At 32.0% G+C, this 21,378-nt stretch overlaps 1 non-coding gene across 1 annotated transcript; it reads left to right on the forward strand.

The window, feature by feature from the left end:
• The first annotated feature begins 10,964 nt into the window (after positions 1-10,964).
• Positions 10,965-13,661, forward strand: LOC117687147 (uncharacterized). Its single transcript, XR_010713785.1, has 3 exons — positions 10,965-11,361; positions 12,569-12,680; positions 12,894-13,661. It is a non-coding gene; the product is annotated as an uncharacterized protein (transcript).
• Positions 13,662-21,378: the final 7,717 nt, after the last annotated feature.

Genomic DNA, 21,378 nt, shown 5'->3' on the forward strand with positions numbered 1-21,378 from the left:
CATGAAAAAGAATAAATATGAAGTTAGAAATTATTTTGATTAAAATTATAAGGAGGGAAATGGGCATACATATAGCTATTATACATAAAATTCTATATAAAATATATTTATCATGCCATATATCAATGCAGCTGCCCCCCCCCCCCATTTCTTACATACCCTTCTGACAGAAAGATGAAGAAAACAACAAAAGGTGTGTCTGTCTGTCCGTCAGTAACAAACATTTTTGTCGCATTTATCTCAGCAACTATTTATCGCAGATGCTTGAAATTTTTACACAATATTTGTATAGGCATGCCATATCGTGGGATATATTTTTGTACCAATCAGACGTCAACTTCCTGTTAAATGACGACTTTGTATATTTTAAGCAAGAATTTTTCAACAAATTCTCAGCAACTGTTTATCGCAGATGCTTGAAATTTTTACACAGTATTTGTATAGGCATGCTATATCGTGGGATATATTTTGTACCAATCGGACGTCAACTTCCTTTTTAATGAGTACTTTGTTTATTTTTAGCCAAAATTGTCAAACAAATTTTCGTCAAAGATTTCTCAGCAGTTATTTATCGCAGATGCTTGAAATTTTAACACACTATTTGTTTAGGCATGCCATATTGTGGGATATATTTCTGTACCAATCGGATGCCAGCTTCCTGTTAAATGTCTTTTTTTGCATATTCACATCAGAGCGGGGGTAACACGAGTAAGCATTAGCTCACAGATATCTTGCTGTTACACTTTAACACTTGATAATGGATAGGCATGACAATATATATTTTTTCTATATCTGTTAAGTTATATTAGAATACGTGTAGATATAGATTGATTATACAACTGGTTAGAAATAGTCATTTTAGCATTTAAATTATTGATGCATTGCAAAGTTTTATTTCCATAATTTCTGATAATCTCTTATTATGTCAGTTGTCTCTTTTTGTGGCCTATAGAAATATAACTATAACTACAAATGTATTATGTGTATGAGTTTGGTTGCTGGCATTGAACCCTGATTGTCCAATATGTATGAGGTCTGCTAGAAGGTTAACTATTTGTAATACTGTATATAGTAATATCTTTTTGGCACTCTCATCATTATTTTGAGTCTTGGGCGTCATTGTTCATGGTAATATACCAGACATTTTCATATGTAGATGCACAATGTATGTAGAAAGTGATGTAGGTTAATTTGTATGACCAAAGGTATGATCTTCTCAAGATTAATTATATGAGATTTTTCACAATTACGTCACATTCAGTGGAACTTATATTTTCTATTTTATTTTAAATTTTATAAAATTATATTATAATAATTAAACATCCAATGGCGCAATATCTCCTTGTTCGATGCCACTTTTCAATGTTGCTTGTAGGGCTATTTTGCCATAACTTAAAAGATGTTTACATTTTTAACAGACCCTTTAGGTTTTGATATAGGGAAATATAAAAAAGGCTATTGAAACACTTTACAAATAAACAAACATATGACAAAATGTTTGATTGTGAGAAAAAATAAAACAGTGAAAAAACATGAAAACATAGGATTTCAATTGAAATATTCATAGGATTAGATCTTTTAAAACGATTTTTGGAACAGTACAAAATGTAATTAATCTTAAAAATAGTGTATATTAGCACCTAGTGCGATTAATATTGCCTAAACTGCGAGTTAACTTGTGTTACCTGCGTTCAGTAACATTTACATATATTATTAATCGAATGCAGATTTTGACCAAAAGTTTTTTTGTCATACATTTTCTTACGACGAATTTATTTTTCAACAAAATTTTTAATGAATGTCTTTATAAAATGTATTCTTTAATAACGTTTTTCCCTATTTTCAGTCAAATTCGTTATCTCGAACTAGATGGAACTGTTTAAAAACTTTAAGATATCAGAGTATTCGAGATATCGAGGGTAAAATGCTTTTAAAATACGTTGTTAGGACTTACAATTATTGAATTAACTTCAACATATCCATTGTATTCGAGATATCGAAGTTCAACTGTATTCACATTTTCAACTGTGATAACATTACGAATCAATTTTGAAGCCTATTACTCATTAATTTCCTAAAAGATGAGCGACACAAATTAATATGGGTGCGTTTCATTGCAAAGCCGACAAGCAGTATTGGTTGCGCCGCGTAGCGATACATAGCATGTGCTTCAAGAAAAAATGCGGTTTTAAAATGTTGGTAAATGTTCTTAATAGAAATAAAATAAATATAGAAAATAAGGAATCATTCTTTAAATGTGATGAGGTAATAATTTCCCTAAATCATAATGCTAAACAATCACATCAGAAAGTTACGCTAAAGTGCTCATGGTTCTTTTGTCAACTACAGGCCTGTTACATGTACCGTTTACAGTTAGTGTAAATTTTATTTCTAATTTTTCATAATGGATTATAAAGTGAAATCATGTTTTTTCTTCAGTAATACTATTTGCAATAAATCTGTGATTTAATTTTTGGTCATGTGTTAATATATGCTGATCAATCTCGCAGAAATACTTAGTATTTTCCGACCACGATATGACAACAGCTTTGGCAAAATCAGAAATCGTATACCCGCTATCACTTTGAATAACGTCCCTGACCTTACATTCACACTGTCTGTTATTGTCACATGTTGGACATGTTTTGCTGAATGTTTTTATGGAATCAATGCCAGTCGGAAAGTGTTTCGTTGATTATCTAAATACAATTTCTTATAAAACCTTATCATACATCGTCACGAAATATCAGTAAAAATCTAAATTGATTAATGACCTAGTTTTGTGCTTATGTCTTAATATAGTCTCTTATTTGTACAGTATATTTTTTTCAATGCCTTGAATTTGCTTGTGATATCAATTTTATACTAGAGTCCAATTAATTAAAACGACGTATAATTTTTGGCCCAAGCGAAGTTTAATTATGTTTATTAAAATATATAATTATACAATTACTGAAAATTCGATAGAAATAAGTAACAAAGAATCATTCTTTAAATATTTTGGGATGATAATTTCGGTCAGGGCGTTATTCAAATCTATCAGAAAGCCCTTCGGTTGTTTTTTTTTTTTTTTTTGGGGGGGGGGGGGATTTGATAATGCCCCGACCAAATTATTACCTCCTACATGTGATAAGAATGAATCCTTTTATTTTGAAATAACAAAATGATATCCTGCACAGGCGCGGGATTGACCACTTAACATAATACATTTTTAATTATGATGAGCCATTTTTGTGTTCATTTTTGTAGATGCAGTGTCCGAAATTTGATTAATTGCTTTTATAAAATGTTCTATAAAATTGAAATAAAAAAATGCTCGGCCAGACATTTAGAGGACCGGTCAAAGTTGAAAAATTTTAAATGGATACATGTACGTTCACTTTATTCTTATTGTTGCAATTAACTGAAAAGAAAATAATGAAAAAATGTCTGTTTTATGCATACATTATTAATTTATATAAAGAAATTAAAAATAAGGTTTACTACAGTATCAATCTCTCGTTGTATAAGAATTTAAAACAAAGTATGAAAATTTTAAAATAAACGCGTACATTTGCATTTTTATATGCATATTTTAAGCCAAAGTTGGCAGATTCAAACATTCTGCCCAATAAAATTAAGTGGGTTTATCTAAAATGAAATTATAATTTGAATTAATTTTTGATTAATTTTTGATAAAACTGTTTTGTTCCTTTTTTAAAGGTTCTTCAACACAACAATATTATAGGTTCATTTAAATTTTACTTGACTTTTAGATCTTATTTCATTTTCTTAACGAGGCCGAGTACAGAACGAGTACGCACGCTTTCGCGCAGCGTTTAATTTGTATTGTGACGTCATCTTTTTGCTTTGTTGACGCCATGGCGTGATAGTTTCAACTGCAGATATTCAGCAAAATTTGTTGAAAATAGCTCGTTTGATGCATAAAAGTGAAATTATTTTGTGGAGTAAACATAATGTATCGGAATATAAGCGATATTTGGGCTCGGATCGAAAACGTGAAGAAGGTTCAGCAAGCCTAGCCCTCTGTCACATTTTCTTAACCCGCCTAAATATAGATTAATTCATATATTTCAAGACAGTAACCATATATTTTATATTAATGACCCTTAATATTTGATGTTATTTATTTATTTATTACTTAAATATGTCTGAATGTTTAAATAATACTATAAAGATCACCATTTCCGCCTTTGTCAAATAAAAAATAGCCATAATCCGACAAATATGGGAAATTGGGCATACAAAAAACAACTTTGATAAGACCCCTGGAACAAACCAGGAGGTTAAAGGGTTTTTTTATTTGACCATTTCATGCCTTTTAGCAATAAGTTTAATATGTAAAACAGAAAAAGAAATCCCTACGCGGCTATATTAAGGCTGCCCGATTAATTTCACAGCGATATGTAGAAAGTCACTAGTCTGTACTTCATAAGATATGACGTCATAGTTAACTTTGACGTCACGATCTGCATTCCTTTCGATCGTTCTTAGGGAATGTATCGTAACGTAATAAGTGATATTCATTGTGCATAATAAAACCGCTTCATTCCTTTACATAGACACTGTTGTAAATACTAGTGATACTAAATTCAATATCACCGATATGGAGTATAAAAAAATCAACAGTTTTAAAGCTTCGTAATATGTAAATAACTATTCATAAACTAATGGTTTTGAGACTCCCCATGCTACGTGTAATCTAATGAATGGTGATATGTATGTGCATATAAAAAAGGGCTTGGCACAAGTGAAAGATAAAAACAATCTTAGTATATTTTACGTGAAATCGGGAGAGAAAATAAGTACCACTTTGAATCTTGCTGGGGGAAACCTATCGATTGACCCGATTTTGTGTAAATCGAGCCTAAAAGGTAAATATGTGCCTAATTTCGATGGCGGTGCGAAATGTTTTGACAATATTTGAAATAAACGAAATATTTATATGAACCCCCAGCAAGAACTGCAAAATACATTACTTATCGAAGGATTTTTCATAAAAATATTTTTGATTTAATGTCATTATTCATTTGTGGCGATGCGATTTTTATAGATTATTTACCGTGTTAGAATACACCCGTCACGTGCTTAAGAAAAATATATGACGTCACAAAAATACATCAAATATAGTGTTGGATGCCACTGTTAACTTATGTAATAAAAGTTTAAAGAAACTCACTCGGTTAAAGCATTGTAACAACCGTTAATGATACAACGCCGCTTAATGCTATAAATAGCATTAAGCGTTGCAATTGCAACGCTTAATGCCATAAATTCTTGCATTAACAGTTGACATCTTCAACTGTTAATGATAAATCGCCGCTTAATGATATAATTGTATCATTAAGCGTCACAATTGCACAGCAGCCCTAACGCTTAATGAAACAAGCAAATATCGACATCCTCAACCGCTAATGATACAAACTTTATATCATTAAGCGTTGCAGTCGCACCCTTTAATGATACAAAATTGTAATAAAGAATGTAAAAACATCTTTATCTTTTCCTCAATTGGCTCAACAATTGTACATTAAGTACATTAAGTGGTAGATAGAATATATATATATATATATATATATATATATATATATATATATATATATATATATATATATATATATATATATATATACTGTATATATAGAGAGAGAGAGGTGAGATGGAGAGAGAGAATCGATATATCAGACACAAATAGATAGATAAATGGATCGATGCAATGGTAGATGGATTGATGAACGGATAGATAAAATGATGAATGGACGGGTGTACAGATAGATAGATAGATAGATAGATAGATAGATATTTAGATAGATAAAAAAACATCAATAAGTATAAAACAACAGAAAATAAACTGAATCAAACTCATTTTAATCAAGAGAAATTAAAAACAGACAAAATGTGAAATATATTCTGAAACAAAAACTTAAAAGATTAAATGTTGTTCAAGTTATTTGATAAACTGGCTTTTAAATAATGTTTAAACATCTTATCATTGCTTTGATATGGCCTAAAAAAATAGCACACGCAGGGCATTAATGAGCATCAGTGTTTATTAAGACTCATGAACTAGCATGATATTGATGAAAAGTTTTATTATATATGACCCCCAAGTTTGTTCTTTGAATATCTTGTTTAAAATATTCGTTACAAAATTGGAAATGTCTACAGCTACTGTCTGGAAGCTGGGTACATGTAAACTTATTTCTTTTTTTCATATTTTGGTTTTTACTTTACTACCGGTAGTGTCAACATGCTCTGTTTCTGTATTTAATGTCTTGAACCTCAAACCATCGATTGTCAACCTCTCGAAGGTTAAGCCACGCATGGTGCCAAAATGGGGAAGCAATAACTCTTTTTAACTCTAAAACAAGTCCGCTTCCAGAACCTACAAGTCTTATTATTCGACGCACACTTACAGGTGAAGGGACAGAATGCAAAACATTTGGAGAAATGTACACCATTGGACATGGTGTGTCGTCAATGATGGTACGGAATAATGTGTTAACATTCCTAAGACGAAACCTATAACTAGGTTCCCTATCCAAAACAATGTGAAGTATTTTCCACCATATTTCTTTCGGCAATTCGATAGACGCGCCGTGGATATGGCTGTTATTGGTTTCCTTGTTTGATTTCTTGGAAGAAGTACTTGGACACGTTTCATTGTCTGAGACATGGCGCTGATTGTTTACACCAGGGAGCATGTTCTCGTTGCATTTGACAACAGTAGTGGGTGGCCTTTTACATGTTGAGGGTGTTTCTTTTTCCAGTCCGTCAACAGCATTGTCACAGCTTTCATCTGACTCTCTAGGATGGGGACTATTGTATTCATCCGAAACATTTGGTGGACTGTTGGGGTCAAGTAGAAAATCTTTACTGCATTCGTCAACAGTAGAGGGGATACAATTACTGGTTGAATTTTTTTCTTCTTCTATATCACCAACATCATTGTCACAGCTCTCATCTGACTCTCTTGGAAAAGGACTTTTGTATTCATCCAAAACAGGCGGTGGACTGTTGGGGTCAAGTAGAAATTCTTTACTGCATTCGTCAACGGAAGAGGGGATACAATTACTGGTTAAAGGTGTTTCTTCTTCTATGTCACCAACATCATTGTCACAACTCTCATCTGACTCTCTTGGAAAAGGACTTTTGTATTCATCCAAAACAGGCGGTGGACTGTTGGGGTCAAGTAGAAATTCTTTACTGCATTCGTCAACGGAAGAGGGGATACAATTACTGGTTAAAGGTGTTTCTTCTTCTATGTGACCAACATCATTGTCACAGCTCTCATCTAACTCTATAGGAGAAGACCTATCCTCGTTAACAGAAATGTTACAGGCTGAAAACGTGTCATTTTCCTTCTGCTGAAAACTGTTTTCGCTCATCAACTCGTCTACACGACCATTCTGTAGTTCGTTTTCATTGTGTGTTTCAATATTTTCTATGATGTACTCTTTTGTTTGAGGATGTATGTCAATGCTGACATAGTGTTCACCCTGACCCTCTGGGAAATATCCAAGACAAAGCATGTTTAACCCTTCATCAAATTTTCCATCATTAGAAATAATTTTGCAATGCATTAAGCCATTTGCAGATATAATCAAAAATTGCAGATTTAGCTCTCGAGCTAATGCCTGCAAAGTAAGATTATCACCATACTCTCCGTTTTGTGACATTTTTTGAATATATTCTGCAAAATCTTGACAGACGAACGATCTATAGAACTCGCCATGCTTCTTTAAATGATCCACAGCACTTGTGCGGAGACTAGAAGCTGTTCTAAAAATGCCAATCATTGATAGTTGATGAACTACTGCCTCAAATTGGCAGTTACCATCTCCCTTAGGATCAAACAAAAGTGTGACTGAATCGTTTTCTATTAAATCTAGGCCTTCCAATCTGTCTGTATGAGAGAAAGGAATAAGATATTTCTTTCTGTGTTCATTGTTCATCGTATGCATTTTTCTGAACTTCTCTTTCTGTATTGTCTATTACTAATAGTGAAGAAAACAAGTTTTACGATGGAATATGCCTTGCGAATACCATCCCGCTTTCATGAATATATATGCGGTTTATCTGTTTCTATACATTTGTTTATTTATACTTGTCTTTAAAGAACAATAAATAAATAAATATATTGTTACCTGCAGGTTTTATACGATGTCCAAATCTTGTACTAGAAGGTATCTTTGAAAGTGTAAATGGCGTTCTCTGGCGTTTGGAAGTGTTGGTGTTGCGCACTGCATAGTCAATTTGTTCCGGTCATTATTCGATGTCAAAAAAAAGGGGGTCATTGTTTAGAACACAGTTCTATATATAAGTAATACATTTTTAGTTGTAAAAAGAAAAATTAGTTCGATTTTGTTTTGCGATTTTGAACAGCGTAATACGATCGATTCATCATTGCGGTGTGTGTGCGTGTGTGCGTGCGGGAGGGAGGGGGGGGGGGGGTTGACACATGCTCAATGATTTGATTGTTTCAATATTTCTAAAATTAAAAAAGAAGATTTGATATGTTTTGCTTTGTATAGTATAAACATTGTACTAAACTAAAATTACCTAATTAAATTAAAGTTGCTTTTTTTATCGTTGTAACGTATAATGTCTAATATGCATGACAGAAATCCGAATTAAATATTACGGGGAGGGGGTCAATTTTGTTTTTAATCTTTTGACGGCATGTGTGAAGAACAATTCTTACGAAAATTTCAAAACATAATCTACACTGCTTACATTTACATATACGAGGATTGTCCAAACAAAATCGAGGACACATGTAATTTTATTCAAAATAACGGCACTATTATCAGGAAAGCATTATACTATTATGATAAAGAGTATATTAATGTATATGTATGAAAATCAGAGCAATGTACATTTTTGTATTGGAGTTATCATTTTATATACATTGCCTATACAGTCTGCATGTTGAGTTATAACGACGTCCTTAAAAAGTCGTAGTCCTGGGTTTACCCGAGAGTGATTTACCGCATTCACAGTCTGACCAGAAGGTACAATCGAACGCTCCATAAAAATTGCTTGTTTCACTTGTAGATAAATTAACTCGAAATATTCTATGTTTTTTCCTGTTTCCAGCATCATTTCTTTTTGTTTCTATTTGTGTTTTACTAAAAACAAATAGTGAAACGGACATTCCATACTTCAAAGAAAGTCACTATCCGTTTGAATCCTCACTGAAGCCGCGTTCCTACCCCCCCCCCCCAAGCACACACATATCTTACTCATTAATTGAATTCAATTTGTATCCAGTTGTCATATTGTAAGTTTTGAAGTTTAACTCACCAATAGTAATTTCGAAATAAACAAACTGAAACAAAAATATAAGGTTATTTTAATAGTGAAGAAATTCATAATGATTCCATGTAGCAAAAGAGATAGACGCCCACCCTCCCTCCATCAAAACCACCTTAACGAACTCCGATCCTCAGCAATTTTCTATAACTCTAAATTGTCCAGATTTCTTTTTTATTCGTACCATAAATCTGCCATTTATATGTACAAATTTAATTAGACTTGCAGATTTAATATTAACCACATCTATTGAACGATCTGCTTGGCTTGGTGACTCCACGGAAACCTAGTACATAATGGTAAAGGGGTCCGAGCAACCGATGCACCTGTAAAACCGGGTTTTTTTCTTATTTGTCTCAACTTGTATATTTGTTCCATTATATCCATTGTAGCAAAAATTTTAATAACTTCATAAAATGCATGGATATCATAAAAAAAATTCTTTTTATTTTATTTCGTTTTTAAAGTTTGAAGGATAAATCACATTTTTATAATGAAAAAAAAATAGTTAGCCTGCGCTGATGTAGCCCCCCCCCCCCCTCCCCTCTCACAAAAATAAATAGATAAATAAATAAGACTAAGAGCTACCATTCAATACCCCTTCTTTATAACACATGATCTATAAATTAGTTCGTAAGATTAGAGATAATAGATAAGTCCATTAGTTATATTACAAGAAAAGCTTTCCATTCGGCTCCCTTTAAGCAGCGGGCCTCCCATGGGCAATCACGCAAAAATCACGCAGTTGTTTTAAATAAGTTCATTATCAATGTTTTTTGTATTCGCTAATTTACCTGTGTATATAGGCAATCATGTGAAATTGTAAATATATTCTCGCTTTTTATATTTGACACAATATAGCATCTGATTTTATTCAATGTACATCGTATGAATATGATCTAACAATTTGTAAAAATATTGTAAAAAAAAAAAGCTGTTAAAAGATTAATTTCACGCTATGAATTGTGAGCAAAGTGTATTTCAGCTAAAACTGATGTTACAGGCATGTAGCACCGTTTTTAAAAGTGGGGGGGGGGGGTGATAAAAAAATTAATAATTCACCTTGAAATATTAGATCTGCCTTGTTTAAGCAAATATTCATCCCATTGCTTTATGAACACAATAATATTTCAATCATTTTTACAATTTTGTATCATTAAAGGGTGCGACTGCAACGCTTAATGATATAAAGTTTGTATCATTAGCGGTTGAGGATGTCGATATTTGCTTGTTTCATTAAGCGTTAGGGCTGCTGTGCATTTGTGACGCTTAATGATACAATTATATCATTAAGCGGCGATTTATCATTAACAGTTGAAGATGTCAACTGTTAATGCAAGAATTTATGGCATTAAGCGTTGCAATTGCAACGCTTAATGCTATTTATATCATTAAGCGGCGTTGTATCATTAACGGTTGTTACAAAGCATTTTTCGATAATTAAAATAGTATCATTTTTCGATATATATTTAGCTTCGGACAGCCTTAACATAGCCGCGTAGGGCAGAAGTTTTAAAAAAAATGTAAAAAATGTGCAAAATTGATACATTTCAAGCAAAATCCCATAGGGTCCTATGTTAAAAATTAACAAACTTTGAGATGGCCCTTAAACACAATAGGCCTATTTTACCAATCATCGACGAATTCTACTGAGACATTCACTTTTTATCATAATTTTTATTACAATGTTAATATTAAAGCATGCATATAATAAAATCCCAATTAATAATATAAATTGTTAATGGAATCATAACTTGTATCGTTAGGGTAAATAGGAGCTCTTGATGCATTTTCTTACTTTCGTTTTCAAACGCCGCGGTCGATTTCTGATCAAATCATTTTGTGTATTTTCTTCGCAAGTCGAATATATGAGGAAAGTGTAAAAACATGATGAAAGTTAATATTTGTCGTAAATGTAGAATTTGTGTTTCAGGATTTCCAAACGTGGTCGGATGTGTAGCTGACACACAGGTAAAGATCAAGGCACCGAATGTTAACGAAGGGGAATATGTAAACAGGAAAGGTTTCCATTCGTTAAACGTCCAGGTAATATTTTTTCCAACAAAATGGACTATAAAGATTAAAATAATATAAACACAATGTATCATTAAGTTAAGATATATAGGATGAGCCATGTGCGGATCCAGAAAAAAACATTCCGGGGGGGGGGGGGGTCAAGGGTCAATCCCAACCCTTTAGTTCTGTGCATGTGTGCATTTGCTATTGAATTTTTTAGACTTATGGACTTTTATAGCTAAATTGGCTGCGTTCAAGATCATAGCTACTACATTATAGGGCTATATATGTACGTTGCAGCCTCAGTGTTAAACAGTAAGCTAACCTACCCACTACATGTACGTAGATATTTGTAGCCTGAATATTTCATGCAATGAATATATTAATCAAATTCACAATGGCTATCTTAGATACCACTTCGTCACAGACATGAAACATATATATTTAGTGATACTTTGTTCATCCTATAAGTTATGAAGAATTTTTGCATGTATATTTCAGCTTAAAATTAACCAATTATGTCCATGTTATTATAGTCTGTCCCAAGTTATTGCTTCCATCACTTTTTGATGATTTTTAATAAAAATACAGATATGTGTGAAAGAAAAAAAGGTTAAAATCAATGAAATGAAAAATATCCAAGATATCTTCATGGACAAATTATCCCTTTTCACTCATAAAATTTCACAGGAACGAAAACAAATTTCATATGGAAATTTATAATGGGAAATGTTTACATCTTTTCTCCATTCTCCAAGTACTCGGGACACCTCGCCCAATTTTTCAATGTTATCATCCAGTCTTATAAATAGCTGATGCAATGCAAAATCCCTGTAGACTTTCTATTTGTGGATGTGTATTGAAACCTGAAGCGTAGGGGGCGTTTCAAAACAGATAATCAGGAAATTTTTCATATTAATGGATGAACGTACAGTAGTTTAAGCACAAAGGTATTTACTATTTATTATTATTCCAACTTCAAATCATAGACCTAGTGGCCCACCAAGCTGCTGTTCAATATACCTAGACATCTACGGCCTAGCGGCTAGGCTAGCTGCTATGATCTTGAGTGCAGCATCTTATCAAGATGGTTCCACATTTTTATTCATACCATATTATTCACCAAATTTCCCAATTTATTGTTAAACTTTCTTAATTATTATCTAGCAGAATTTGCTTAACATTATCTAGTTAATTACAACTATTTCATTGGACTCATTTTTTCAAAATATTGCAGATGGTATGTGGCCCTGATTTTTGCATCACAAATGTTGTTGCTAAATGGCCAGGATCTGTGCACGATTCTAGGATTTTTAAAGAATCTGTATTATGCAGAGAGTTTGAAAATGGTATGTTGTTTGGTATGTTCTTCCATGTTGTTATTCTATACCCTCACCATCTATTTGAAAATAAATTTATAATAATCAGAATTACTTAAATAATTAAAAGGGGGTAACAATTAAAGGTTTTCTTCTCTATAATTCCGATTTAAATTATTGCACCTTTATGACTGTGTATTCCATCAAATTGAAAACTGACTATTACAAATAAAATTTATGCAGGACACATACAAGGGATGCTGTTGGGTGACTCCGGATATTCGCTCAAGACTTACTTGATGACTCCATATTTAAACCCCACAGAGGCACACATGCAGCGATACAACACGGCACATTGCAGGACAAGGGTGCTAATAGAGCAGACTTTCGGGATTCTAAAAAGAAGATTCTCATGTTTGCACAGCGAACTGCGATTATCACCACAGAGGGCATGTGTTGCAGTGGTTGCCTGTTGTGTGTTACACAATATTGGCATCAACAGAGGAGACATCATCTCAAATTCCGATGACAATGACCTTAATGTCGCTGAAGATGTGATAGATGGTGTAGTTGACATGGGGGGCAATGGGAAAACTGTGAGGGATCACATTGCTCGTAATTATTTCTGAATTACCAGACAATTAATGACTTTGCATCTTTTAATTCTGGTAATTCATTTTTTTTTTATCAAATCAAACTATACTTTTCAAAATTGATAAACAGTTAATTGTAGAATAGAAAACTTGTAACCAATTTTATTTGAGACATACATGTAGTAATATTAAGGCAGATATTTTAAACATTCAAAGAACAAATTTCAATATTTTATAAATATACAAAGTTGATTTGATTTATGATAAAAAATCTCACAAAGCAAGTTTCAGAGAGAGAGAGAGAGAGAGAAAGAGTATTGGTACATATGTATTTGACTACCGTATGTTTTTGTTGACACTTTTTACCATATCTAAGTTTTAAATAAAATTTACTTGTAATATTGTCCATATTTACTGAGGTTATATATTTCCTTATTTTAACTGCCTTTACCATATTACCGTAATAAAGTGAGCAGGAATCTGGGAGATTGATATTACATGAATGGAATTAGAATATCTTATCAAATAACATGTTCCTTTTTAAAAAGCTATAAAACCATATGGTAATTTTAAATAAATGTATGATCAAACAACAAAAAAACCCCAAAAAACCACACACAAAAAAGGCAAAAATATCAATTACTAGCTATGAGGAAAGATTTTTTTCAAAATACTGGGTTGAATCTGCGTTAACCTTCTGAAAATTGAGAGAGAGACAAGTAGTTCAAAGAGCCATTTCTTAAAGAGTTTTTCTGCATCTCGATTAATTCCAGTTCTGCAGACACCTTCTTCATTTTCAGCTTAATGTAATCACTCTCCAATCTTAATTTGTCTTTCTCAGCTTCCAACACCTCCAAGTGTATCTCGCTGATGTCCCTACTTCTCTTTCTCTTGGGAGGATTCCCGTCAGCCATCTGCTGGACCGGTACACTTGTACTGGTACACGCAGTCCTGCATGAAGCTTCCTCTGATTCTGGAAGTTGGGGTTGATCTCCTGCAAGAAACATCCTAAATCAGTAATGAAAACAATGAAAATAATTTTATTGAAAATCATTCTAGATAAGGTGATGTATAATTACTTACCTGTAGCTGTTTAAGCCGTTTCCAAACCCCATCTATTCCATCCATTGAGGGCTTTCCTGCTAGGAAGGTCAACATGGCCTCATCCATGGGGGATGGAGACGGGGGCTTTGGTCCACCACCTGTCCCTGGATACTTTGTTTGACTGTTGATCTTTTTGGCTTAAAAAATGAAATGATTCACTGTAAATACAATGATTCATGCAAATGTACATGATATATCAATTTTGAAAAATCTCTACAGAATAAAAAAGTGATTAGGTATGTTACCTCGCTGCTTCATATTTGACCATTGCTTCTTAACTTGCTTGACTGTTCTCTTTTTGACTGTTCCCTTTCTATATAAAGAAAAAGGAGACAAAATAAGTTTTAGTAGTTAATGGTGACAGTGAATGCTTAAAATTGTAATTGAATTATCCTTTTTTGTGTGTTTTATTTAAAGGAAACTATCAGTAGTATCCATTCCAGAATGAAATGTGCATCCGTGCCGAATATCTGTGTGGTCGAAATGACGCGACACCCACATTTGTTACTATAGCTATGACGTAAAATGTAAACAGTCTGAGGCTCTATAAATAGTTCCTAACTAGGGAGTTCATAAGTCTTTTTTAGGTGAAGGACTTTTTATTATTCGCAAGACTTTGTTGACAAAATGCTATGGAAGAGTTCCTTTGCATTTATGAATATCGCTTTTAACTCTTCCGTATACCCAACTATTTTTTTATACGACACATTCACTGAAAAGCTGATCTTGTCATATTCACGATTGCATCGAGCTGCTGAACCAATAGAATATGCATATGAGAAAATTATTTTGAAAATAATTATTGTGATTATCCCATTTTATTTTCAACATGTTTAAAAATAATTAAGCGACTTGCGCATTAACAACGTCCGTTATTTCAAGCCAGGCTCGGTTTTTCTCGGCCTTGCCGCTACTCGCCCCTTTGAACTTTCCATCAATGACTTCAATTCTTTTGGAAACTTCTTCATAGAGAACTTCCCTCTCCAACGGAGTCCAGTATGGCTCGTTTTGAACCTGGTTCATCGTTTTTTCGACGTTTTTGCTTATGAGATAATCAATTTCCCGTTCACCCATATCGGCTGCTACGTTGATTGACGCTGATGACGTCAATTAACGTAAAATGACGTACCAATATGCATACGAACTAGGAAAAGATAACACTGAATAGTATTTACATTTATAAAATTTATTTTCATACTTTTTCATGCATATATTTTTATTGCACAATATAGTGGGCGTGGCACTGCCATGTGTCAAACAAAGATCATCCACAATTCACTTGATATCCTGCTAAGTTTAGATCTCACTTTCTGTCTCAAATTAGACATTCTTAAGTGAGCTTAAACTTCCTTTATGGCACACTCTAAGTGAGACGAACTAAGTTGAGATCAATATCTGAGATTTATTTTTCGGTCTCAGATCTGAGCTAGCTAAGTTTTATGGCCCCGGGGCCAGATGATATCGGTGTATGATTTAAAATTTAGATAGTCTTTTCTTGGAAGAATAATTATTCAGAAATTGTATTTTTTATGACAGCACATTTTAAATAAATATATTTTACTTGAAGAAAGAGAAGAAATTTATTTAAATTATATATTTTGTAAGGAGGTATAATCTATCATGAATATCCTTCTTCTTTAGGAAATCCATCGTTGCGTAAGAAGAGGGAAGGTACAGAAAATTAAATGTTTTTGGTGAATTATGAGATAGAAGACATATTATAATGCCAGTGTTGTATGTTCATAAACAATGCAGATTTTTATCAGAGAAAATCTGAAGACATAAAGAGTACATTTTTAATAATTAAAATTTTTGTAAAAAAAAACTATGTAGATGCTAAGTTTAGATTCTTGACTTCAGTTTGCATCTTAAGCTCACCTGAACCGAAGGTTCAAGTCAGCTTTTCTGTTCACCTGTTGTCCATCAGTTATTTATTCGTCAGTATGTAAACTTTCCATTTTTTTTTCATTTTCTCATGGTGTCCTCAACCTAATTCGTTCTATGGTTAATCAAAGATGCATTAAAGGGCAATATTCTATTTTTTCTTCTTCAGAGGTTCAGTCCAAACTTGACTTTTTTGAAGTCCAAGTTTTTAGAAAGTAGAAAGAAGATGTCCAGCCGAAGATTGGGCAAAGTAAATAAATCTTCAGAGTTGGAGGTAAGAATTTAGGCATCATTGAATGCAACTGAAATGTGTGTAATTCTTTATGAACTATTTAGTCTTTGTGTGATCAGATATTTTAATAGGCTATCAGTACTGTATGTAAGAAACGAAATATGTTTTAAGGTGTAACACTGGTCCTCAAGGCCAATGATATATATTTATCTTCAGGTCGATTTTGATATGTACCGGTACTTGATCAGAGCTGAACCCCAATTTTTGGAAATCTTACTCTTCCATGGAACATTTTTGCAAAGGCTGGATTAAATATAAATTGTGCTGATTCATGCATAAAGGCCTCTATTTTTAACTATTTAGTAATCATAGCATATTTTATTTTACATGTATACTGTGATTGTTTTATGAAAAGGGATATTTTATTTATTTTTAATTACCTGCTAATTGAAATGCATTAACTACTAATCTTTTAATTGCATTAACATATTTTGGAAGTCCGTTTCTTAGACAACAAAGGAAAGAGGTTGCAGAGAGTGCTGAATGGAAGTTCATCATTATTTCTAGAAGTTGAATCATCCAGTGCAGTACCTGATTGGAATGATCTTGTGAGTGCAAAGTTTAAAACAAAGATGCCGATGGAAGCAATGATATTTAAACAGCACAAGTTCATCAAAATGGAAGAAAAGACATGACTAGAAGATTTAAGGTTTCTCCACCCTCGATGTTTTTATGGTTTAATCTGTGTAATTTTTGTTTAAATATGATTATTAATATGCAAACAATCAAATTGAAGTTAAATATTGGTATGTTGCAAATATTTTGTTCATGCTGTAGGAGCTAACACATGTACAATATCAGGACAGTTATAGCAACTACTGCTCTCTTATCAAACATCACATGTATTTTAACTAATTTCGATATTATAAAGCAATTTTTAAAAGAAATTAATCGCAATCCTTTATTTTAAGTATTTTAACATTTTAAGGCCATTTAAAAATTACCAGTATGAAAGCTATCACATTTACAGTGCATTTTGATACGATTTTTCAACCATGAATAAGTACAGTTTAGCAACATAAAACGTCTATAACTTTTGAAATAATGGTTCAAACTCACTGAAAATTGGTACATTTGTAATTCATTATATATCCTATCGAAATCTGCAAAGAAATGTTTACCTTGCCTGGTAAACAATTATGAATTGTGGTCTCTGTCAAGTTTGCCTATATACGGTTTTATCAGTTTTTCATTGAATTCAGCTATTTCAACTCAAACTACTCTCTATGAATTGTTAAACATTGGTGTCATTTCACTTTACATAGCTTAAAATGTGTTAAACACAAGTATAAATCAAGAAATATTGGCAAAACTATGCACCACATAACACTATTATTATAACCGATAACGGTAAAATATTCCGGAATGCTCACAATGACGTCACACGACAATCGAAAGACCTTAAAAAAGCTTAGTAAAGGGAAAGAGGAAGCATTTTTTTTTTGTGCAAGTGCAAGCCTGTAAGTAATTTGTAAATGATTTATGTAAGAGAAGAACAATGTGTTAAATATATGTGGGTGGGTGTGGGTGTGTGATATTACATATGATACTTTAGGGGTTTCGCGGCTATGTTAAGGCCAAAGCGATATGTAGAGGGTCACTTGTCTGTACTTCATAAGATATGACGTCATAGTTAACTTTGACGTCACGATCTGTATTCCTTTCGATCGTTCTTAGGGAATGTATCGTAACGTAATAAGTGATATTCATTGTGCATAATAAAACCGCTTCATTCCTTTATATAGACACTGTTGTAAATACTAGTGATACTAAATTCAATATTACCGATATGGAGTATAAAAAATCAACAGTTTTAAAGCTTCGTAATAGGTAAATAACTATTCATAAACTAAAGTTTTTGAGACTTCCCCTGCTACGTGAAATCTAATGAATGGTAATATGTATATGCATATAAAAACGACTTGGCGCAATTGAAAGATATAAACAATTTTAGTATATTTTACGTGAATTCGGGAGAGAAAATAAGTACCAATGTGAATCTTGCTGGGGGAGACCTACCGATTTACCCGATTTTTTGTAAATCGAGCCTAAAAATGTGCCTAATTTCGATGGCGGTGCGAAATGTTTTGACAAAATTTCAAATAAACGAAATATTTATATGAACCCCCCGCAAGAACTGCAGAATACATTACTTATCGAAGGATTTTTCATAAAAATATTTTTGATTTAATGTCATTATTCACTTTAATTTGATAACTATCGTCCAATAAGTCTTACGAATTGTGATTATAAAATAATTTAATTAAGGGTAAAGAAAAACACTTTTCCTAGAATTATGGATAAAAAGTGGTATCCTATATGTTAAAGATATGTTTACAATAGATGGTATAAAAGATTTAAATGATATTACAGAAAATCTTAAATCAAAAAGAAACTATTTATGTGAATATCTTATCATAAAAACGCTATTAGAAAGTTGAATGTAGATTATTCAAATGTAAACATAAGTTACACTCAAAATCCATTCTTTCATTTCTGCGGAAAAATAAAACAACAGGAACATGAGAAATCGGGAATCTATTATAAAATTTATAAAACCCCCCAATAATGGAAGCAAAATGGTCAAAAGAATTCAAGATATCAAAGGATCAGTGGAAAAATATATACACGGCGAAGATAATAAACGCATTTGATAAGCAAATAGCATAATTTAACTATAAACTTCTACACAATCAGCTGAACTGCAATTATAACGTAAATAAATGGAATAAAGATGTTGGAAAAAATTGTGTAAGTTGTGAACAAATTGAAAATATAGAACATTTAATATATGGATGTTTTAAAACAAAAAGAATATGGGAAAAAGTATCAGGAATATTAAAGTTGAATATAACATGGAAACCAATTGCTGTAGGCTTTTTCTATGAGTTTACAGACACAGCGAAAATTCTCAATAATGTCATATTTTTTGTAGGGTATAAAATATATAAATATAAAAATAAAGTGTAGAATACAAAACGAAATTCCAAATGAGAATGCGCTTTTAAATGTTCTAAAATCGTCTCTTAATTATTAGTACTTTATTACAGTGGGTGCAAAAAGTGTCAAATCAAGTTACAAAATTTTGAAAACACTAGCAGACCAATTGTGATTGTATAATTATTTATTGTTCCTTTTCCATATATATTTGTGTATGTAAATAAATTTTAAAATATGTTTTGATATATATTTATATATTTGTATAATATTCATACGAACATTCTACATGTATCAATGACTGAATGTTATCCCCCCCGTTTCTATTTTACATTACTATTATGATATATACATGACTTTTGTATGCATATACACCATGTGTTAGACAATATTTACGTCTATTTATATATGTTTTAAAAAATACAATCATAAATACTAAAGAAAATATATATATATATATATTTTGTACATTATATATATAATTATTTGATTTATCTATACTGCTGGGTAGCACTACTGATCCAGGGGGCCCCTGGCACCCCAGATGATGTATATCTAGAGAGCCTCTGCGGAGGTATTATCTCGAATTTAAATGTACATTGTTTAATAAATGTAGAAAAAAAATCTTTTATGTTACATTTTCACATTCGACTCGTAATAATTTCTTTTCAGTCTGGAGATACAACTTCTGTGAATTAATATTTTATGAATTAACGATTTGATCATTAAAAAATAATTCTTTATATATTAAAGAATAATTTGCATGTGCCTGTTAATTAGGATACTGTCTATGAAATATATTTATTTATTTACAAACATTTTTTCTTTTATTTTAAATTCATTATTTTACTAATTTGTGTACTTATTAAATTTTTATTAACTTATCTATGCACTTATATATAATAATTTATTTATTCATTTATTTGGTTCAAATTATATTTTTTTCAAAGCGAAGTCAATGTGTTTGGGTAAGTGAAATATAAGACAGGAGTAATATTGTTACAAAAAATACAACAACCAAAAATAAAAAATACAAAATTAATATAAAACCAGGCAATATAAAGTGAACTAAACATTAAAGAGAGAGAGAGAGAAAGAGAGAGAAAATAACGCCGTGTTTTGTTAAATTGAATATCGTTCGCTTGAGGCAACCAGAGGAACCCCCGCACAGATGGAGGAAGGAGCCCCCACCAAGCCCGAGCGTTAATTCAAGAGTCAGTATACATTTATGATTACAAATAAGAAAAATAACAGAGAGATATGTGATAAGCGCAATTCGAGTATCGCTTAAAATAAATCGATGAATAAATAAATGAAATCAATAAAATTAATAGCAGGAATAAAATATATTAATATATAAAATGAATATTTAAAAAATATATAAATTATTTATTAAATTGACACTGTTTTGTTCAGTTGAATTTCAGCTCGACAGAAACCACGAACACGCGCCGGGGACAAGGCCTTTACTAGTGTAACGGGAGTGTAATATATTTTGCCCCCCCCCCCCCCCCAAAAAAAAAAAAATAATTGAATTGTAATTTGAAAAGAAAAACACTGATGACTGTTTTAACGTCACAGACATATCACTGGCCAAGACTGGACAATGGATTGATTTATAAAGGAAAAAAAGCAATAAAACTGTGTTGTGCTCATAAAACAAAACTCTTTTGCAAACAGATTTAGAAAGACGTCAGTTTGTTTTGAGATTTGAAAAGAAAAGGGATGATACTTGTTTAAAATTTAACTATCGTATAGGAAGTAAAATCACAAAAAAAAATTTGTATAATATTTTATCAATCATCGTGTTGGCCCTTAATTTAGGGGGCAAGCCCTTTTTTATTGGTGTCAAATGAAAGCCCTTGATATTCTGCACAACTTTTATTCTACATGTCTTAACAAAATATTTTCGTTTAAA

Source organism: Magallana gigas, chromosome 1 (genome assembly GCF_963853765.1).
Source record: "Magallana gigas chromosome 1, xbMagGiga1.1, whole genome shotgun sequence".
Classification (NCBI taxonomy): Eukaryota; Metazoa; Mollusca; class Bivalvia; order Ostreida; family Ostreidae; genus Magallana; species Magallana gigas.